The sequence below is a fragment of the Bombina bombina genome, chromosome 2 (genome assembly GCF_027579735.1).
Source record: "Bombina bombina isolate aBomBom1 chromosome 2, aBomBom1.pri, whole genome shotgun sequence".
NCBI lineage: Eukaryota > Metazoa > Chordata > Amphibia > Anura > Bombinatoridae > Bombina > Bombina bombina.
The window spans coordinates 556,872,542-556,896,533 of NC_069500.1; the positions used below are offsets into that span (position 1 = coordinate 556,872,542).

The window sequence follows — 23,992 nt, forward strand, 5'->3', positions numbered from 1 at the left end:
ACAAGGTAGGAAGATCATCAGGGGCTTAGTGTTAGGTTTATTTAAGGGGGGTTTGGGTTAGATTAGGGGTATGTGGGTGGTGGGTTGTAATGTTGGGGGGGGGGGTATTGTATGTTTTTTTTTACAGGCAAAAGAGCTGAACTTCTTGGGGCATGCCCCGCAAAGGGCCCTGTTCAGGGCTGGTAAGGTAAAAGAGCTTGTAATTTTTGTATTTTAGAATAGGGTAGGGAATTTTTTATTTTGGGGGTCTTTGTTATTTTATTAGGGGGCTTAGAGTAGGTGTAATTAGTTTAAAATTGTTGTAATATTTTTCTTATGTTTGTAAATATTTTTTTATTTTCTGTAACTTAGTTCTTTTTTATTTTTTGTACTTTAGATAGTTTATTTAATTGTATTTATTTGTAGCAATTGTGTTTAATTAATTTATTGATAGTGTAGTGTTAGGTTAATTGTAGGTAATTGTAGGTAGTTTATTTAATTATTTTATTGATAGGGTAGTGTTAGGTTTAATTATATCTTAGGTTAGGATTTATTTTACAGGTAAATTTGTAATTATTTTAACTAGGTAACTATTAAATAGTTCTTAACTATTTAATAGCTATTGTACCTGGTTAAAATAAATACAAAGTTACCTGTAAAATAAATATTAATCCTAAAATAGCTATAATATAAATGTAATTTATATTGTAGCTATATTAGGATTTATTTTACAGGTAAGTATTTAGCTTTAAATAGGAATCATTTATTTAATAAGAGTTAATTTATTTCGTTAGATAAAAATTATATTTAACTTAGGGGGGTGTTAGTGTTAGGGTTAGACTTAGCTTTAGGGGTTAATACATTTATTAGAATAGCGGTGAGCTCCGGTCGGCAGATTAGGGGTTAATAATTGAAGGTAGGTAGCGGCGATGTTAGGGAGGGCAGATTAGGGGTTAATACTATTTATGATAGGGTTAGTGAGGCGGGTTAGGGGTTAATAACTTTATTATAGTAGCGCTCAGGTCCGGTCGGCAGATTAGGGGTTAATAATTGAAGGTAGGTAGCGGCGATGTTAGGGAGGGCAGATTAGGGGTTAATACTATTTATGATAGGGTTAGTGAGGCGGGTTAGGGGTTAATAACTTTATTATAGTAGCGCTCAGGTCCGCTCGGCAGATTAGGGGTTAATAAGTGTAGGTAGGTGTCGGCGACGTTGTGGGGGGCAGATTAGGGGTTAATAAATATAACATAGGGGTCGGCGATGTTAGGGGCAGAAGATTAGGGGTACATAGGGATAACGTAGGTGGCGGCGATTTGCGGTCGGAAGATTAGGGGTTAATTATTTTAAGTAGCTTGCGGCGACGTTGTGTGGGGCAAGTTAGGGGTTAATAAATATAATATAGGGGTCGGCGGGGTTAGGGGCAGCAGATTAGGGGTACATAAGTATAACGTAGGTGGCGGTCGGCAGATTAGGGGTTAAAAATTTTAATCGAGTGGCGGCGATGTGGGGGGAGCTCGGTTTAGGGGTACATAGGTAGTTTATGGGTGTTAGTGTAGTTTAGGGTACAGTAGTTAAGAGCTTTATGAACCGGCGTTAGCCAGAAAGCTCTTAACTCCTGCTTTTTTCAGGCGGCTGGAATCTTGTCGTTAGAGCTCTAACGCTCACTGCAGAAACGACTCTAAATACCGGCGTTAGAAAGATCCCATTGAAAAGATAGGCTACGCAAATGGCGTAGGGGGATCTGCGGTATGGAAAAGTCGCGGCTGTAAAGTGAGCGTTAGACCCTTTAATCACTGACTCCAAATACCAGCGGGCGCCCAAAACCAGCGTTAGGAGCCTCTAACGCTGGTTTTGACGGCTACCGCCGAACTCTAAATCTAGGCCTAAGACTTTCTATCACTTCAGTGACCTATCTCCACTGCAATGCATACAGACTGCTTCTAAATCTAATGACTATTGACTATCCTGCTCCTCCCCACTCTCCTACTACTCCATATTATTAATTAGCCCCAGCGCACTAGATGACTTAAAGGGACATTAAACCCACATTTTTTCTTTCATGATTTAGAAAAAGCATGTAATTTTAAACAACTTTCTAATTTACTTCTATTATCTAATTTGCTTCATTCTCTTGATATACTTTGCTGAAAAGCATATCTAGATAGGCTCAGTAGCTGCTGATTGGTTGTTGTACATAGATGCCTCATGTGATTGGCTCATCCATGTGCATTGCTATTTCTTCAGCAAAGATATCTAAAGTTTGAAGCAAATTAGATAATAGAAGTAAATTGGAATGTTGTTTAAAATTGTATTCTCTACTTGAATCATGAAATAAAATTTTGGGGTTTAGTGTCCCTTTAATCCTCACATATGATTCACCCATAACAATGCAATATCAAGTATGTAAACCAATATATGTCACATAAAAGCATAAATCTTACTTACCAACAGTCAAAAGCATGAAAGTACAATATTGGATTGGACATTTAGTTTAACTAGTACTATTCCTATATTAGGAAGAAATATCTATATTATGTGCACACACATGGGGGCCGATTTATCAAGCTCTGTATGGAGCTGAATGCAGCTGTTTCCGCGTGAGCCTTCAGGCTCGCCGGAAACAGGAGTTAAGAAGCAGCGGCCTTAAGACAGCTGCTCCTTAACTCGTCTGGCAACTCTGGGGCGTCAGACAGCAATCCGCCCAATCGCATACGATTGAGTTGATTGACACCCCCTTCTACCGGCCGATTTCCCACGAATGTGAAGGGGGCGACACTGCACAAGCATTTCTAGTGAAATGCTTGTGCAATGATAAATGCCAACAGCGTATGCTTTCAGCATATATCGATGTGCGGTGCACATTGATAATTCGGCCCCTTAGTATAAGCTGTAAGTGAAAATACAAAATACCCAAATGTTTTAAATAAACTTGGACATGCATTGCAAAATCTATAAATATAAAAACAACCACCCAACTAAAATATCAGGAGTCTCATCCCCTCACTATGCACATACACCAACATTTTGCTCATAAATATTTTATATTTTTAATAAATAATAAAATAGTTTTAATTGTTTGGCATTTTAAGTCCTTTAAGGTGACATTATTTTATTTACTAACTCAACATTGCATTTATTATTTGTTGGACTTTTTGTATACCATTTTTAATTATTTCTTTAGTTATAATTACATTATTTGTTCTTGCCAATAGGTCAGGATACAATAGTCAATAATAATACTTTCAGAGCTTAACCCCCCCCCCCCCCCTGCATGTTTACCGTACACTACAAGGTGGCCAAGTGGCCCTGCATCACCAGGGGCATCCAAAGATGCTGGTAATGCCCTGGAAACCCAGAAGTGCAGGGTAGCTGCACAAGACTTAAGGAATCTAGATTGGAGGTAAGTGTTTAAACCCCTTAATCTCAACTCCCTTAAAGGGACTGTAAAGTCAATATTAAACTTTAATGATTCAGCTTGAGCATGCAATTTAAAAAAAAAATTCCAATTTATTTCTTTTGTCACATTTTCTTACTTCTCTTCATATCCTTTGCTGAAGAGTAAACCTAGGTAGGTTGATAGAAGCTTAGGAGCGTGCACATATCTATAGCAGTCTGTGGCAGCAGTGTTTGCCACTATGTTTAACATTGCTATTAACAATGTTGGAAGCACTGCTGCCAAATGGCTAAAGTCACATGCACACTCCTGAACTCACCTAGGATTACTATTTAACAAAGGATACCAAGATACTGTAACTAATCAAAATGTATAATAAAAGTAAATAGGAAGGTTGTTTAAAATGTCATCTAATACATTAACGTTTAATTTTGACTTTACTATCCTTCTAAGTCCAAGAGACAGAGACACCCAAGATCCACCATTTTTTGTAATTGCCTGCTCTTGGGTGTATAGGGTATAATAACAAAAATAAATCAAAAATAAAATACAAATTTTTGAGAACATAATAACATTATCATATTCCATCAAAAAAGTCTAGAGACTTTAATGTCACTTTGTCAATAAACTCCATAAGCCCCTGTTCAAACTAAAGCCCCTATATACGTTTTAAGAGCCAGGTGATCACTGTGGTAAAAGTGAAATAACTTTGTGATACACTTTCTTTTTTACTTTGCCTGTTTTTCCTGTAATTTATATTCTAGTGTTTACACAGATCCATATAGAGGCTAAAGTGCATTCTGTGGAATTATGAATTCTAACCCTGCCACAATGATTGCTTGAAATTCTCAGGAGCTCACTTATACCTGTTCCCCATTGGTCACAGCAAAGACAATAAGATAAACAGCTATCAAGAGACTTTTGAAGGGGTTTATACATGGGGGTAGATTTACCAAAGTCTGTCCGACATGATACATTGTAGTGAATCATGTTCGACAGACATCGCTGATATGCTGTCGGCATTTATCATTGCACAAGCAGTTCCCCAGAACTGCTTGTGCAACGCCGCCCCCTACAGATTCTTTAGACCGCTGCTTCATAACTGCTGTTTCCGGCGAGCCTGAAGGCTCGTGCGGAAACAAGGGTCATTCAGCCCTTTAATTTGACTCTAATGAGTGCAAAATAATTCAAATTTTGCTAACAAAAATTCAGTTTTAAATACTGCTAAAACATTGCAATGCAGCAATTAATTTCTATTGCATATAAACATTTAACAACCCTTCAATTTAATATTGTATTGATTTGTTTTTGGTTTTTTAAAAAACCTCTCACTTAAACCTCTATGTAAACAGTGACCTTTATAGTATTATAATATAGGGGTTATATATTGCCAATATTGAGCATACTCTAAATTTCACAATATGCATTTTTACATGTTTTAAATTGAAACATTTTGTGGTGTTTTACTGTACTTTCCTCAGAAAGGCATCAATATCATTCTAGTTTGCTGCTATCTATACAACCTGATACAGTGTGATGACTGACTGAGTGAGTCTCTACTTGACTCTGGTCATAATTATCTGTTAGAGAAAAAGAGGCAGCTAAGAGGAGGTCGTGGAACTTAAGTCACACATGAGTAGGCTTACCATAATTTTTAGAGGTGAAACTGGGACCACCTGGCACGGTGCCAATGGGGGTGTGGTCAGGGGCATGGTCAAGGGGGCGTGTAGATGACCGGTTCTTTTAAAGTAGTAGCTTTTATGTGTGTAATGTTTCGTGGATACTCTACCCTTTCTCAGTCAAACAACAAGTGAATCACACAGTTTAAATAGACCATAACACCACCCCATAGTGAAAAAGGCACCATTACGTTGTCATGGCAACCCACACACAACATGAGCAAAAAAATCATTCATCTAAATCTCAGATTCAAAATAATGCCAAACATCAAGCATAATTACCAATTTCATAAAATAGTGAAAAGCATATACATCACACAATTTAATATCTGCAATGTAATATGTGTTTTATGTGTCTAATTAAGGAACAGAAGCGGATACTGATAAGGCATAAATACAACATCGAATTAAATAAGTCAAAAAGAAACACATACCTGCTGTTTAAGAGGCTACGCTATATCATAGTGCAGGAAGATTACAGCCAAAATGCTATTCTGCATGAAGTAAATCAAGATCCACGCCAAAAATCCTGGCTGTCTGCACTTCCTGGTCATACCCATATGATTCCCCTAAACTTGTATCACTGGTGATGTCACCAGGAGTAGGGGGGGTGTTAAATTACTAGACAAATAAACAAAGAAGTACCATAAAATTTAAAAACCCTATGCTGCTCACTCAGCCTGTATTGCTAAATGTGAAATTTGAAGGGCACGAACGTTAAGCTAAGCAGGGCTGTATGTAATAAAGTATCAGCCATCCAACTATGCTGGAGAGCCACAGCCACAGACTCGCAGTCAGGTCATTTTAAATAATGTGTCTGGGTTTCAGGCAATCTGAAACATGGAAACATAATTCGAAACCCGGAGGTGGCAACCGTACTGGGACAGAATGAACAACCGGGCGGGACACTGGGAAAGCGTCTCCAAACAGGGACAATCCCAGTCAAACTGGGACTTCTGGTAAGCCTACACATGAGTTCTTCCAAGGTATTAACATAAATATAAAGATTTGGGCCTAGATTACAAATTTGCAAGTTTATGGGTGCGCGATAAATAACCAGCCATTACAGAGGTCAGACCTCTGGTTAATTTTCAAAATAACCTCCAATTGGCCCTAAAATAAAGAATATTCTTTTTATTATTATTAAAAAATATTCTTTGCAGTTTTTAGGGGTTAAAGTTGGCGTTTGTGGGGTGTTAGAAAAAAAACGACACTGAAAAGTGCCTTTACATGGTGGTCTATGTGAACTGTATGTTCCCTGTAAATATAAATGTATATGCTTATATACATATATATTTATGTGTTAATATTTGTATATACACATATTAATCACATACATATATATGTATATAAGCATATACATTTATATTTGCTGCTATCGATGCACGACTTACCCCCTTCGCTGCGCTAGGTTCTCATGCCGTGTCTCACAACATGAGAACGAGGCTAACATTGGAGCCTATGGAAGCACACACTGTCACAAATAAAGTCTATGGGGATTTTTGTCGTTTAATCATTTGATAAGCTTTTCTAAAGGATTGTGATCTACCCTACAACTTACTAATTTGTTGTAGCCTATCTAGACCTCTCTAGACCTCCTGACACTTTTTAGTCAAAGTGGTTGAAAATAGTGAATGTCCCCTAATCCCCACTTCCCTATTACAGGTTAAAGGGACACTAATCCCAATTTTTTTCTTTCATGATTCAGATAGAGAATTTAATTTTTAAAAAACATTCCAATTTACTTCTATTATCTAGTTTGCTTCATTATTTAGATATCCTTTGTTGAAGAAATAGCAATACACATGGATGAACCAATCACACAAGGTATCTATGTGCAGCCACCAATCAGAAGCTACTGAGCCTATCTAGATATGCTTTTCAGCCAAGAATATCAAGAGAATGAAGCAAATTAAATAATATAAGAAAATTAGAAAGCTGTTTAAAATTCTTGCTCTTTCTAAATCATGAAAGAAAAAAAAATAGGTTTTTATGTCCCTTTAAAGTTCCATAAAACATGTTGAGATCTGTGCATATCCTAAAAGGGCTAATTAAGTAAAATTAGTTTGCATTAAAAAATGTTTAAATTTGCTGGAAAGTATTTTAAAATAATTTTCAAAAATAAGTAAAATTAGTTACATAGCTATGCTGTCTGGAAAAGTCTGATCCACCTCCCCTTATCAGTGTTTAGCAACATAAACACAGGCATTGTATTTCAACTGAGTTCACAGCAGCTTATTTGCTTCTATGCATGCTCCAGCAGATGAGTGTTAAAGTCTTGCATTCTACCAAAGCAAATGTAGATATAGATACAGCCATAGAAGGAATTGTGTGGGGAGAGTTAGAGCTGTACAATTCAGAAACTTAAAAGAAAGGGTTAATGGGGAGGCACTACAGTATAAATTTGCAGGTAAAGTGATTTAGGTACATATTATTATATTTTGTCTCTATCCCAACCTGTTTTATGTCCCTTTAAGGTTTGATTGGACAAGCCTGTATGACTAAAAACATTTACTGCCTGGCTAGCTGTCCCTAAACATCAACTGAGTCAGGATTGGACAGGGGACATGGACACATGAATGGTCAGACCCCTGTTCATTATTACAAACTAAGAAGCTGATTATCCAAACTTATATAGCTCCTGTTCCACTTTCTTGCCCCTTCCAGCAAATTGTTTGGTGGCAAATAGTAGGAATTTGTATTCATCTGAAGCACAAATGCACATCTCTACTGCTAACTCCCCACTAGACACAACTTACTGTTATCCTTCCCTAATTTAATCTTCATGGGCAACGCAACGCTTTCTGCATATTCAATATAGTGAAAGAGAGAACTAAGCCAACAACTTTACCACAAAGAATGAATTTCTAGCCAAAAGGCCAAGACCTCTGTAGGAGAGCTTATAGACAGAAAGGGATGATGCTCCATAATTGGTACCCTTTAAATCAATTATACATAAATATACAAATACATTTTAATCTAAATTACATCATATCTGTATAAATAGTGCTAAGTAGTACTAAACAACTCATTAGGAAATTCAATGTTAAACCTCCTTAACCACTTAAGGACCAAGGTTTTTCCCAGTTTCCGTTCTAACAGGACAAAATCAATTTTGGCATTTTGCTCACTATTGTCTTCATCTGTCCACTGACCGTTCTCTTGTTAAGTGCACCCATACAGATTATACACCTCTTTTTAAAAGATGAAGAGGCCTATCTAGGGATAACTTATATGGGTATATAACAATAAATAGGAGTTTAATACTGAAAAAAAAGGGAAAATGGAAAAAAAGCATTTTTTGCAGTTTTGTTTATAGCCATTTCTTTCAAATTAATGTTGCAAAAGAAAAATACTTCCAAATAAATTCATTGGGGCCGATTTATGAAAGTGCGGACAGACATGAGCTGCTGTAGCGATCATGTCCACCACACATAGATAAATGCCGGCAGCATACGCTGTCAGCATTTATCATTGCACAAGCAGCTTGTGCAATGCCTCTCCCTGCAGATTGGCTAGTAGGGGGTGTCAATCAACCTGATCGTATGCGATCGGGCGTTTTGCTGTCCACCGCCCCAGAGCAGGTGGACGATTTAAGGAGCAACGGTCTTAAGACCGTTGCTTCTTAACTCCTGTTTCCGGCGAGCCTGAAGGCTCACGCGGAAATAGCTGCATCAAGCTCCATTCGGAGCTTGATGAATCGGCCCCAAAATCTTGTCTTGATAGCACGCAAAAAAACGCTAATATTACAAGTTGAAAGTAAACGTGTTTGCTTGAGTGCAATTGCGATTTACGCTTGTCAGGTTAGAATGACTTCAGAGGTCACTTAAGGGGTAGGGGAAGAAAAAAAAGCTGATTTAAACACGACATAAATAAACTTACAGTTTCACTCATATAAACACTATCTAATAAAAATTTAAAAGTATATACAGCAAGTGTTCAAAGATATCTGGTATAAGGGCTGCAAAGGGCTTTAACATATATTTACATACATAGACATGTCTAAATATATGTATGTATGTATATGTATATATATATATATATATATATATATATATATATATATATATATATATATATATATATATAGTATACAGTATACACCCTTAAGTGGAAATGTCCAAATTGGGCCCAAAGGATCAATATTTTGTGTGGCCACCATTATTTTCCAGCACTGCCTTAACCCTCTTGGGAATGGAGTTCACCAGAGCTTCACAGGTTGCCACTAGAGTCCTCTTCCACTCCTCCATGACAACATCACGAAACTGGTGGATGTTAGAGACCTTTTGTTTTCACACCTTCCGTTGAAGGATGACTCACAGATGCTCAATATGGTTAAGGTCTGGAGACATGCTTGGCCAGTCCATCACCTTTACTCTTAGTTTCTTTAGCAAGGTAGTGGTTGTCTTAGAGGTGTGTTTGGAGTCGTTATCATGTTGGAAAACTGCCCTGCGGCCCAGTCTCTGAAGGGAGGGGATCATGCTCTGCTTCAGTATGTCACAGTACATGTCCCCTCAATGATCTGTAGCTCCCCAGTGTCGGCAGCACTCATGCAGGCCCAGACCATGACACTCCCACCACCATACTTGACTGTAGGCAAGACACACTAGTCTTTGTACTCCTCACCTGGTTGCCGCCACACACACGCTTGACACCATCTGAACCAAATAAGTTTATCTTGGTCTCAGGACATGGTTCCAGTAATCTATGCCCTTAGTCTGCTTGTCTTTAGCAAACTGTTTGCGGGCTTTCTTGTGCAGCATCTTTAGAAGAGGCTTCCTTCTGGGACGACAGCCATGCTGACCAATTTGATGCAGTGTGTGGTGTATGGTCTGAGCACTGACAGGCTAACCCCCCCACCTCTTCAACCTCTGCAGCAATGCTGACAGCACTCATACATCTATTTCCCAAAGACTCAACTTCTTTGGTCGACCATGGCGAGGCCTGTTCTGAGTGGAACCTCTATCCTGTGAAACCGCTCTTTGATCTTGCCCACTGTGCTGCAGCTCAGTTTCAGGGTCCTGGCAATCTTCTTATAGCCTAGGCTATGTTTATGTAGAGCAAAAATGATTTTTTTCAGATACTCAGAGAGTTCTTTGCCATGAGGTGCCATGTTGAACTTCCAGTGACCAGTATGAGAGAGTGTGAAAGTGATAACACCAAATTTAGCACACCCGCTCCCCATTCACACCTGAGAGCTTGTAACACTAATGAGTCACATGAGATCAGGAAAAAATGGCTAATTGGGCACAATTTGGACATTTCCACTTAGGGGTGTACTCACTTTTGTTGCCAATTGTTTAGACATTAATGGCTGTGTGCTGAGTTATTTTGAGGGGAAAGCAATTTTACACTGTTCTACAGGCTGTACACTCACTGCTTTACATTGTAGCAAAGTGTCATTTCTTCAGTGTTGTCACACTGAAGCTTAGCCCCGTCACCACTTTCTGTCGGAGTACCGCAAGGCTCTGTCCTCGGTCCCCTTCTTTCTCAATCTACACGTCATCACTAGGTTCCCTAATAAAGTCCCACGGTTTACAATATCATTTGTATGCTGATGACACCCAAATCTACTTCTCTGCACCAGACTAGACTCGTTTCGTACCGAATTAAAATTCGTCCGAATTTTGTGTAATTCGTAGTTTCGGGCCGAATCGAATATCCGAATGAAATGGTTTCCGAAGAAAACTAATCCGAATGAATTTGTTCCGAAATCTTCGAATCGTTTGGACGTATTCGTTGTGATTCGGATGTGTGTGGCGCATTGATTTTTTTATTTACAATTTTACATGTGACGCAGTTTGATTTTATTTACACGTGACGTATCGTTACGTAACTACTAATACGAATGCATTTGTTCCGAAAAATTCGATTCATTCCGATATATTCGTTTTCATTCGGACGTGCGCGTGGCGCATTTTTCAAATGATTTCTTCAAATAAATATTATTATTAAATCCAAAGAACCACAAAATAGTTAGAAGAAAGTGAGATCTGAATGATTATGTAATTAGTTATTGAACAAATGAAAATATAAAATATTTATTTTGGTTTTTGGACTATCATTGTGTATACTACGTAGTAATAACGAGTGACAACGAATCGATTCGAATTGATTAGTTTATTAAAATGAGTGTAGTATCATATATCTTCTTGTCCAATCAGATCATTCATTTTTTGTGTGGGGTTGGATTCTGTCACAGTGATAGTTTTCTGGTCCAATAATTAATATTATTATAATTTTGTGGGTTGGATTACTGTCACACGCAGTGCAATGTGCTAGCTTTTCCTCAAGGGCTGTGCTTATCTGTGCTGTGTGTTAATCAGAAGGCAGACATTATCAGACTTCCATTCTGGTGTCAGCATTGCAGCAGAAGACAATCCCTGAACTTGTTGTGAAGTTGAACAATTACAGAAGAAGAGAAGAAGGCACAGTGTCCTAGAGATTAACTGGTCTGCGTATTTGTGCTTATTAATTATTATATTATTATTTTTGGCTGAAATTGTGACTCAAGGTAGAGGAGAAAGTTTAACAACAGTCAAATATATTATATTTCCTTATCTTATAGTTCACTTCTTTCATTAATATTTGATTGTTATTATTTAAAACTTCTCACTAGAGTACTAGTTAGTTAGTATAGTTAGTTAAAATAAATATTCTAATTGTGTACTATTCTATTGATTGTGTTGTGTGACTTTTTGTAGTTCTTCTATCTGTAATGAGCTGAGCTGAGCTCACTGCAATTATTTTGTTTTTTTTGTTTAAGACAGAGATTTAGTTATTTGCTGTGTGTGTGTGTGTGTGTGTGTGTGTGTGTGTGTGCTGTCTTAAAATTTAAAGTTAGATAACAGGCACACAGGTTGGTTGCTGAATGATGATAGCATTTATTTTTTATTTTTGAACACATCAGCAAAAGACACAGACATCACCCTTATTTACTCTTTGTGGATAAATCTATTATTTATTTTGTTTGTGTGTGTGTGTATGTATACTTTTCATTTGTAGTTTGATATCCCCACACAGAATTTCATAACAATTTTTTGTTTGTTTAACTGTAGTATAATTTATTTTCTGCGCTGTAAACGTATATAACATTACAGGCACATTTTTTATTTTTGCATAGGATTTTTTTTGGTGTGTGTGTATGTATACTAGTCATCATTTTTTATATCCACACACAATTTAATTTCATTTTTTTTGTCTGTTTAATTTATCAGAGTTCTATCTTTATTTGCTTTGCTGTCCTCTCATATTACATTACAGCAGGCACACTTGTCCTTTAGTTCTTTTTTTTTTTTTTTTTGGAACACATCAGCATCATCAGAACTAGACACATTATCCAATCTGTATTATTGGCTAAATCTATACTAATAAAATAATTTGTATTATTTTTTTTTTCAATTTTTATTTTTGAAATATATATAGACAACTACCTATTTATAATGGATAGTCCTCCCCCACCTCATGTTCCTCAAACAACCATTAGCAGTGTCACAGTAACCACCAGTGACACTACATGTGTACCGTTACTGTCTGTGTCAAATCCTTCCACAGAATCCACATCCTCATTGCCAGGCACAGACATTTCTCAACCACCCTCCACACGTGAAACCTCATTTAGGTCTCACAATAGACCTGATACTGCAAAGGAGAGGCAAATGAAGCAGCCTCAGGTAAAGCTTACTGGTTCAAGCAGAGCTAGCAGCAGCAGTAGTCAAAGCACTCGTAGACTCACTAGCGGTAGTACTAGTAGTCATCTGAGTCCACCCTCTAAATTTCAAAGGGCTGTAAGTAAAAATTCAAGCTCACAATCCTCTAGCAGGGTTGATAGGTCCTCCTCTGAGACCAGGAAGCAGTCCGCATTTCGTCGGCGTCTTAATTTTCCTGATCTTCCCCCCAAAACAACTAGTACAATCACTAGTGCCAGTTGTGTCACCACCTCTGCTATGTCCAGTTCTAGTACCGTGTTGCCAACTAAAATGTTTTACAGTAGAAGCCAAGCATTACCAACGCAGGCTTTTTCCAGTGAACATTCATTTAAGCAGCCCAAACGTGAAGTATTTGAGTATGAGGAAGACAAAATTTCTCATGCTGATGCTGCTGCCACCACCACTGCTACTGCCAGTGCCAACATTACTGATAGCCCATCTGCTTTTGATATATGTGAAGAGGGCACCAGTAGTCACCAGGGAGAAGAGGGCTCCCCAACATATGTCGCTAGTGATAAATCCATGTTTACTGACATGGATGAATCAGCATCATCTCATAATTTTGAACCAGATGATCAAATTCACTATTCACCTACCCATCATTCACAGTATTCTATAGATCTGTATTCCTCTCCGTCTCCAACATCGTCACCACGAGTGTCACTGAGCTCTCCAATAGCTTCTGTTGAGTCTCCCAGCCAGATTGTAGTTAGTGCAGCCGCCACTACTGGTAGGCCACTAACCTCCTCCATTCCCGCCATCCCTTCAATGTTTAGGCCTCCTCCTGTTACATCACAGAGAGAAGGCCATGAAATAACAAAAAGAAAAGAAGTTGCTACAGCATGTGTGGCCAAAGAAACTGTCACAAAAGATTCTTCACTGCACAGTGGCAAAGGTACCCGTCGTGCACAAGTGTGGCAACATTTTGAGGCTATTGGTGATGGTCGCCAAGCCAAATGCAAATTGTGTGGTAGGGAAGTCAGCCGGGGTTGAGTGTTGGGGCATCTGACCAATTCAGGAATGAACCAACACCTTCGCACCCATCACAAGCCAGTGGTGTTAAGGGAAGAAAGTGGTGTCTCTGCTCCAGCCAGCACTACTAGGGCAACTACTACTAGCAGTGTCACAGTCACCACCAGTAGGAATCACAAGGGGCATGGTGATCATGCCTCTTCTGGTTCAGCTGCTATCAGTGTCAGCCAACATCCCATGAAATCCACCCAGCCCACAATGGAGCAATTTGGTGTACATTCCAGTCGCATGTCAAGACAGCAGGTGCGAAAAATTACACGCCTCATTGGCCAGCTCATAGCGGTTGGAGGGGTTCCTTTAAATATGGTGGAAGGGGACCCCTTTAAACAACTTATGGAGGCAGTTGTACCCCATTATAAAGTTCCTTCTCGTACCACATTCAGTAGATCTGTAATTCCCTCACTTTACAGATCATGCGTTGTTGTTTTGAAGGAGGAGCTGGTAAAGGCTGCTGGACAGTCAGTGCACTTCACCACTGACCTATGGAGTGCTCCTAGTGGCCAACATGCCTTCCTGTCTTTGATGGCACATTGGTGGCTGCCAAATGTGTCACCACCAGTTATATCAGCCAAAAGTTCAGGCTCAAAAACCGCTGACTCAGTGACTGGTGCAGTAGCCAAGGGGTACCGCTCCTTTCTCCTGCATGCTGAGGTGATGGATCATCAGCACACCTCACAGAACATCCGACATGTACTGAGTAATATGGTGGCTCAGTGGCTAGGAGAGCAGGCAGGGACAAAGGTACAAATAGGTTTTGTTGTCACCGATGCGGCAGCCAATATGCTAAAGGCGCTACGGGATGGCGGGTTTGTGGGTATACGCTGTTCGGCACATGTACTGCATCTTGTTGTTAAGTTTGCCCTCGATCACGATACTGGAAGGTTGGCAACACTTTTTGAGTGTTGCCGAAAAATAGCTGGCCACTTCCATCATAGTGTCAAAGATAGCCATCTCCTTAGGCAGGAACAGAAAAATTTTGGACTTGCAGAGCACCGGCTCAAACAAGATGTGAGTACTAGATGGAACTCCACATTAGATATGCTGGAGCGTATATTTGAACAGCAAAAGGCAATCCATGCAATGGCATACAAACATTCCATTGGCATTGACAGACCACTGGGCAGGGATGACTGGGCCATGATTGAACAGGTAGTGGCAGTCCTCACACCTTTTCGGGCGGTGACAGAAAATTTAAGTCAAGAGAACGCTAGCCTGGCACAAGTCATTCCCCTCTTCACTCACCTCTAACCTATTAGATAATTTCCTTACTAATAGGGAAGTATTGCCTGGTGGTAATCTTCATGATGATGTTGCTGCCCTTGTAAGGAGGTTGAAGGAGCAACTGACTCGGCACGTAAAAGAGTGCATCGACAGTAGCCCTCACTATATGCTAGCCACACTTTGTGATCCTAGAGTAAAGGGAAAGATAGCACTCCGTACAAATACCTTGACCTCATGGCGGGACAAATTGATACAGAGGGTGCGTGATAGACAAAAAAAAATGTCACCTGTAGAGGAAGATGAAGAGATGACAGAGTCTGATAGTGAGACTCTGTCACCCAAAAGCTCTAGCACTGCTGCTTGTCCTCGTCCCACCACAGCAGCTACTTTTTGGGCTGATACACTGGGCACATTGGTTGGAGACATTAGAGATCCCCCAATGAAAGAGAGCAATGCTGCCGACACGGTTAAGCTTTACCTATCTCAACCTCCCCTGCCCCCCAGTACTGATCCCTTGACATTTTGGGATGAAAAGAGGTATTTGTGGCCTGTCCTGTCTGTGGTAGCCCAAGAGCTACTTTCCTGTCCCCCAACCAGCGTCCACAGTGAACGTGTATTTTCAATCACAGGAAATACACTTTCACCTCATTGTGCACAGTTGTCCCCCCATCTCCTGGAGCAGATGACATTTTTAAAAATAAATCTTCCAAAGCTGGGTTACCCAGCTCTCAGCTTTGATTCAGATTAAAAAGTGGATCATATAATCTCCTGCTGACCCACTTGTTCAGTGTGCCAGTCAGTACTGTACTGGGAATTAAAATCATCCCTGGAAAATTGGGCGAACATCCCTATTTTCCGTCCAATCAGTATAATGCACACATGCAATTTTTCACAAAGGTGAGATTACTGTGATACTCCTTCCCCACAATATTTTTTTTCCAAATTATAGTATATAATTTTTTAATTAATTTTTTCAACATATTCTTGCTATATGCACTGTAAAGCCCAATTACATCCATTAATCAGCACTTTAAATTCTAGCTTTTCTAGCCATATCTGCTCCCGCCCAACAATACATTTACTGGTATCCCGTTAGGCAAATCCGGCTTTGCTGGTTGTCATTACATGACAAATCAATCATCATGGCTCCTAAAGCAAAAGATCTCTTATTCGGATGATATTTTTTAGTTAGCTAGAGGTCATCAATAAAGTAACTTCCCAAATTCCAAATTTTACTTCCCAAGGTTTTGATGGTTGATTTTATTACAATTTCAACTTTCTATTGACTTTCTTTATATTTTTCATTATTTTTTTAGATATTGATTTAGCCGCCCTAAACAAGCTTTCTCAAGCATTTGTACTAGTGTATCCTTTTTTTATTTTAAATCGTTTATAATTAATAAGTGCACCTTCATCCTAATTTTACAATTGTTAACACATATTTACACGTTACACGAAAAGTTTCTGTTGTAAGCATTGTCACACATTACTTACAGTTCAAGTTAAGCCACAATTTTTTTTATTAGTTAGTGGGAGTTTTGGAGACTGTTATCCAAAATTATTGTCTTAGGCCTAGATTTAGAGTTCGGCGGTAGCCGTCAAAACCAGCGTTAGAGGCTCCTAACGCTGGTTTTGGCCGCCCGCTGGTATTTGGAGTCAGTGATTTAAGGGATCTAACGCTCACTTTTCAGCCGCGACTTTTCCATACCGCAGATCCCCCTACGCCATTTGCGTAGCCTATCTTTTCAATGGGATCTTTCTAACGCCGGTATTTAGAGTCGTTTCTGCAGTGAGCGTTAGAGCTCTAACGACAAGATTCCAGCCGCCTGAAAATAGCAGGAGTTAAGAGCTTTCTGGCTAACGCCGGTTTATAAAGCTCTTAACTACTGTACCCTAAAGTACACTAACACCCATAAACTACCTATGTACCCCTAAACCGAGGTCCCCCCACACCGCCGCCACTCGATTAAAATTTTTAACCCCTAATCTGCCGACCGCCACCTACGTTATATTTATGTACCCCTAATCTGCTGCCCCTAACCCCGCCGACCCCTGTATTATATTTATTCACCCCTAACCTGCCCCCCACAACGTCGCCGCCAGCTACTTAAAATAATTAACCCCTAATCTTCCGACCGCAAATCGCCGCCACCTACGTTATCCCTATGTACCCCTAATCTGCTGCCCCTAACACCGCCGACCCCTATATTATATTTATTAACCCCTAATCTGCCCCCCTCAACGTCGCCGACACCTGCCTACACTTATTAACCCCTAATCTGCCGAGCGGACCTGAGCGCTACTATAATAAAGTTATTAACCCCTAATCCGCCTCACTAACCCTATCATAAATAGTATTAACCCCTAATCTGCCCTCCCTAACATCGCCGACACCTAACTTCAATTATTAACCCCTAAACTTCCGATCGGAGCTCACCGCTATTCTAATAAATGGATTAACCCCTAAAGCTAAGTCTAACCCTAACACTAACACCCCCCTAAGTTAAATATAATTTTTATCTAACGAAATAAATTAACTCTTATTAAATAACTTATTCCTATTTAAAGCTAAATACTTACCTGTAAAATAAATCCTAATATAGCTACAATATAAATTATAATTATATTATAGCTATTTTAGGATTAATATTTATTTTACAGGCAACTTTGTAATTATTTTAACCAGGTACAATAGCTATTAAATAGTTAAGAACTATTTAATAGTTACCTAGTTAAAATAATAACAAATTTACCTGTAAAATAAGTCCTAACCTAAGTTATAATTAAACCTAACACTACCCTATCAATAAAATAATTAAATAAACTACCTACAATTACCTACAATTAACCTAACACTACACTATCAATAAATTAATTAAACACAATTGCTACAAATAAATACAATTAAATAAACTAGCTAAAGTACAAAAAATAAAAAAGAACTAAGTTACAGAAAATAAAAAAATATTTACAAACATAATAAAAATATTACAACAATTTTAAACTAATTACACCTACTCTAAGCCCCCTAATAAAATAACAAAGCCCCCCAAAATAAAAAATTCCCTACCCTATTCTAAATTAAAAAAGTTACAAGCTCTTTTACCTTACCAGCCCTGAACAGGGCCCTTTGCGGGGCATGCCCCAAGAATTTCAGCTCTTTTGCCTGTAAAAAAAAACATACAATACCCCCCCCCCCAACATTACAACCCACCACCCACATACCCCTAATCTAACCCAAACCCCCCTTAAATAAACCTAACACTAAGCCCCTGAAGATCTTCCTACCTTGTCTTCACCATCCAGGTATCACCGATCCGTCCTGGCTCCAAGATCTTCATCCAACCCAAGCGGGGGTTGGCGATCCATAATCCGGTGCTCCAAAGTCTTCCTCCTATCCGGCAAGAAGAGGACATCCGGACCGGCAAACATCTTCTCCAAACGGCATCTTCGATCTTCTTCCATCCGGTGCGGAGCGGGTCCATCTTGAAGCAGGCGACGCGGATCCATCCTCTTCTTCCGATGTCTCCCGACTAATGACGGTTCCTTTAAGGGACGTCATCCAAGATGGCGTCCCTCGAATTCCGATTGGCTGATAGGATTCTATCAGCCAATCGGAATTAAGGTAGGAATTTTCTGATTGGCTGATGGAATCAGCCAATCAGAATCAAGTTCAATCCGATTGGCCGATCCCATCAGCCAATCAGATTGAGCTCGCATTCTATTGGCTGATCGGAACAGCCAATAGAATGCGAGCTCAATCTGATTGGCTGATTGGATCAGCCAATCGGATTGAACTTGATTCTGATTGGCTGATTCCATCAGCCAATCAGAAAATTCCTACCTTAATTCCGATTGGCTGATAGAATCCTATCAGCCAATCGGAATTCGAGGGACGCCATCTTGGATGACGTCCCTTAAAGGAACCGTCATTAGTCGGGAGACATCGGAAGAAGAGGATGGATCCGCGTCGCCTGCTTCAAGATGGACCCGCTCCGCACCGGATGGAAGAAGATCGAAGATGCCGCTTGGAGAAGATGTTTGCCGGTCCGGATGTCCTCTTCTTGCCGGATAGGAGGAAGACTTTGGAGCACCGGATTATGGATCGCCAACCCCCGCTTGGGTTGGATGAAGATCTTGGAGCCAGGACGGATCGGTGATACCTGGATGGTGAAGACAAGGTAGGAAGATCTTCAGGGGCTTAGTGTTAGGTTTATTTAAGGGGGGTTTGGGTTAGATTAGGGGTATGTGGGTGGTGGGTTGTAATGTTGGGGGGGGGGTATTGTATGGTTTTTTTTACAGGCAAAAGAGCTGAAATTCTTGGGGCATGCCCCGCAAAGGGCCCTGTTCAGGGCTGGTAAGGTAAAAGAGCTTGTAACTTTTTTAATTTAGAATAGGGTAGGGAATTTTTTATTTTGGGGGGCTTTGTTATTTTATTAGGGGGCTTAGAGTAGGTGTAATTAGTTTAAAATTGTTGTAATATTTTTATTATGTTTGTAAATATTTTTTTATTTTCTGTAACTTAGTTCTTTTTTATTTTTTGTACTTTATCTAGTTTATTTAATTGTATTTATTTGTAGCAATTGTGTTTATTTAATTTATTGATAGTGTAGTGTTAGGTTAATTGTAGGTAATTGTAGGTAGTTTATTTAATTATTTTATTGATAGGGTAGTGTTAGGTTTAATTATAACTTAGGTTAGGATTTATTTTACAGGTAAATTTGTTATTATTTTAACTAGGTAACTATTAAATAGTTCTTAACTATTTAATAGCTATTGTACCTGGTTAAAATAATTACAAAGTTGCCTGTAAAATAAATATTAATCCTAAAATAGCTATAATATAATTATAATTTATATTGTAGCTATATTAGGATTTATTTTACAGGTAAGTATTTAGCTTTAAATAGGAATAAGTTATTTAATAAGAGTTAATTTATTTCGTTAGATAAAAATTATATTTAACTTAGGGGGGTGTTAGTGTTAGGGTTAGACTTAGCTTTAGGGGTTAATCCATTTATTAGAATAGCGGTGAGCTCCGATCGGAAGTTTAGGGGTTAATAATTGAAGGTAGGTGTCGGCGATGTTAGGGAGGGCAGATTAGGGGTTAATACTATTTATGATAGGGTTAGTGAGGCGGATTAGGGGTTAATAACTTTATTATAGTAGCGCTCAGGTCCGCTCAGCAGATTAGGGGTTAATAAGTGTAGGCAGGTGTCGGCGACGTTGTGGGGGGCAGATTAGGGGTTAATAAATATAACATAGGGGTCGGCGATGTTAGGGCAGCAGATTAGGGGTACATAGGGATAACGTAGGTGGCGGCGTTTTACGGAGCGGCAGATTAGGGGTTAAAAGTGTAATGCAGGGGTCAGCGATAGCGTGGGCGGCAGATTAGGGGTTAATAAGTGTAAGGCTAGGGGTGTTTAGACTCGGGGTACATGTTAGAGTGTTAGGTGCAGACGTAGGAAGTGTTTCCCCATAGGAAACAATGGTGCTGCGTTAGGAGCTGAACGCTGCTTTTTTGCAGGTGTTAGGTTTTTTTTCAGCTCAAACAGCCCCATTGTTTCCTATGGGAGAATCGTGCACGAGCACGTTTTTGATGCCGGCCGCGTCCGTAAGCAGCTCTGGTATCGAGAGTTGCATTTGCGGTAAAAATGCTCTACGCTCCTTTTTTGGAGCCTAACGCAGCATTTGTTTGAACTCTCGATACCAGAGTTAAATTTATGGTGCGGCCAGAAAAAAGCCCGCGGAGCGTTAACAGCCCTTTTACCGCCGAACTCTAAATCTAGGCCTTAATGTTTAAGAAAAAAAACATTGAATTACAACTAAGAATAATATTTTTGTGCAGTAAGAAAAAATATTAGTGATCCAAAAAAATATAAATTGAACAATCAGCCAGCAGCTACCATACGCAAAAAAATATGGTTAATCTCTAGGACAGTGTTGTCATTCTGGAAGTCCGCTCCTCATAAGAAAAAAAAACAATAATAGTAATGCTTTGCACAGAGGCACAAACAAGTGAGTGACTTTTAAATTTACCACTTAATCCACACATTCCATAATTTATTTACATTTATTAATAAAATATTCTGTGTTTCTTTCTCATGTTTTTCATAGAATTCTAAAGAAAAACTGTAGACTTGACTTTGAGGGAGGAGACAGACCTTAAAAAAGAGGATGCTACAAGGAGTTCACGGGTAAGAATTATCAATACATGTTTACTTCAAAATAATTTTTATTAAACCGGCATGGAGTGCTGCTCATAAAGACGTTTTTTAATGTAACTTTCAATTTTTAAACTTTGTAAAATAATATAAGTATCACAAGTGTGAGTCATAAAATTATGTTATATAATAAAGTTCTATCTATGTTTCAGGTCAGGAAACATTGTGTAGATTCAGATATATTGCATCCAATATGGATTCGTGCATTTGATCAATTGCTTGCCTCTGATCTCTGTTAACACGGGCTAATGCCCTGTCTATGTGTCTATGGACATCTTTTCTCATATTGTTGACCGCTTTTGTTAATTTTTTTGTTGCCAGCAAATTTTCCAGAAGTAATTCTTCCGTACGGCTATACCGATGTTGTTCTTCCAGTTGAGGAGCTTGAGTCTGGGCTGTCTGCTCATCCACAATGGGGGCATGGTCTTCTGTTGATGTTTGGTCAACGATGACAGATGACGATGGTGAAAAGCATGTTGCTTGAATATTTTCAACAGGACTTCCCTCTACACAAAGAACAGGTGAATGCAGTTGACTGCTATGGCTTCCACCTGCAGAAATGCCGCGTAGTTCTGAAATCGATGAAACAGTAATCAAATATTATTTTGTTGAAAAACAATGTATTTGTAGACATGTTGTACAGACATAGAAAGACTCTCGCTAAAATATTTCTTCCATAATATCTAAGAAAAATACAGCAACAGACTATCCACAAACTTTTATTATACATTATTCGCTCAAATATATTTTAATATCCAGGATGGACCGATTTTATCTCTCTGTCAAATCTAAATAAAAATTATATTCAATTAAAGGGATACTAACCCCACATCTTTTCTTTCATGATTATGATAGAACATGCAATTTTATGCCACTTTCTAAATTACTCCTATTATTATCAATTTTTCTTTGTTCTCATGTTATCTTGATTAGAAAAAGCATTAATAAAAGGTTAGGACCCGGACCATTTTTAGTTCAGCACCTTGGTAGAGCTTGCTGATTGGTTTGCTACATTTAGCCACAAATCAGAAAGTGCTACCCAGGTGCTGAACAATAAATGGTCCGGCTCTAAAGCTTACAGTACTGCTTTTTCAAATCAAGATAGCATGAGAACAAAGACAAATTGATAGTAGGAGTAAATTAGAAAGGTGCTTAAAATCTCATGCTCTATCTGAATCATGAAAGAATTTTTTTTTATTTAGTATCCCTTTAATAAATTTATTTGTATAAAAATTGCGTTATAAATCATTTGTAGCTGATTATTTTTGATATAGTAAAGGCTTAATTACATAAAATGTCAAGATAATTTTTGCCTGTCTTGTTTGTTTACATTTTCAGTTTGTTATAACTTACGTGGAGGAGTAGTGGGCATCTCTCCACTTCCGAAGGCTGCTACTGGTGGGATCCGAATCCGAGTTACTAACGCTGTTAAATCTAGAATAAAATCAGCACAAGCCAAGGTATACTAAATTATAGATAATAAGTTTGTGTGAAGACATCAATATTTATTTGGATTTTTTTTTTTTTTTTTTTTAAATTGTAAAGCATTAAAAAAAAATTTTTTTAATGAAAAGGTGAATAGTGTGCCATACATTTAGCAGAGAATGGTCAGCTGATAGTTGCAACAAGTGGATGGCCGGCAGAATCCTTATCAGGCTGATGAAAGTCATTATATTAAAATCGCGATACAATGGATAATTAAACAAATATTTGACTTTCAATATTTTGAAAGAGCAGGAAATATAAAGCAGCATTATAAATGTATAGTCCTATCATAACATTTGTTTTGTTGTCTTCTTATTATTGTTATTTTATAAATAAAGAATGTAAGCAAGCACTATGCCACTATGCATGGGTTGGAAAGAAAAAAAAAACAAACGTGGACCAGGCTTACATTATTGATTTCTAAAACAAAGATAATATTAGAAAACAAAGAAAAATTGATTATCAGATACTGTAATTAAGTAGGTTCATTTGCTGTTCTAGCAGATTCTAGTATGAAATCATGAAAGAAAAATGTTTGGTTCATTATATCTTGAAGCACAACACTTGATCATGGAAATTAACTTTCCAATAAAAAGGTAACAGGGCTAGTGAACTGGGACAGGATACATTTTGAATGTAATACTCTGTGCGAAAAATCGAATCTTCAATACATCTATTTTTTTCTAAAACCTATGTTTGTATTTCTTATTTAGGTACTTACCAGAACTAGGCTGAGGCGTGCTTGGGGCTGATCGCCCTGCAGATTTTTTTCGGTGATCTGGAAAACATCAAGGATAAGAGACAGGTAAGTGTAACACGTGTATTAGTGAACAATAGTTATTAGTGATGGGCTAGGGAACTGGGACAGGGTACTACTATTTGAATGTAATACTCTGGGAGTAGAAATCTAATCTTCAATCCATTTTTTTTATTCTACAACCTACTTTGTATTACTTATTTAGATACTTACCAGAACTAGGCTGATCAGTGCTTGGGGCTGATGATCGCCCTGCAGATTTTTTTCGGTGATCTGGAAAATATAAAGGATAAGAGACAGGTAAGTCTAACACGTGTATTAGTGAACAATAGTTATTAGTGATGGGCTAGGGAACTGGGACAGGTTACTACTATTTGAATGTAATACTCTGGGAGTAGAAATCTAATCTTCAATCCATTTTTTTTATTCTACAACCTACTTTGTATTACTTATTTAGATACTTACCAGAACTAGGCTGATCAGTGCTTGGGGCTGATGATCGCCCTGCAGAT

The 23,992-nt window shown here is 38.5% G+C and overlaps 2 long non-coding RNA genes across 2 annotated transcripts; one reads left to right on the forward strand and one right to left on the reverse strand.

Annotated features, from left to right (window-relative positions):
- Window positions 1-21,076: 21,076 nt before the first annotated feature.
- Window positions 21,077-23,518, forward strand: LOC128647901 (uncharacterized). Its single transcript, XR_008400448.1, has 4 exons — window positions 21,077-21,211; window positions 21,560-21,759; window positions 22,577-22,698; window positions 23,437-23,518. It is a non-coding gene; the product is annotated as an uncharacterized LOC128647901 (long non-coding RNA).
- On the reverse strand, window positions 22,596-23,747 carry LOC128647902 (uncharacterized). The gene is made up of 3 exons (XR_008400449.1): window positions 23,694-23,747; window positions 23,445-23,501; window positions 22,596-22,672 (listed from the first exon to the last, which is right to left on the reverse strand). It is a non-coding gene; the product is annotated as an uncharacterized LOC128647902 (long non-coding RNA).
- Between the last annotated feature and the right edge of the window lie 245 nt (window positions 23,748-23,992).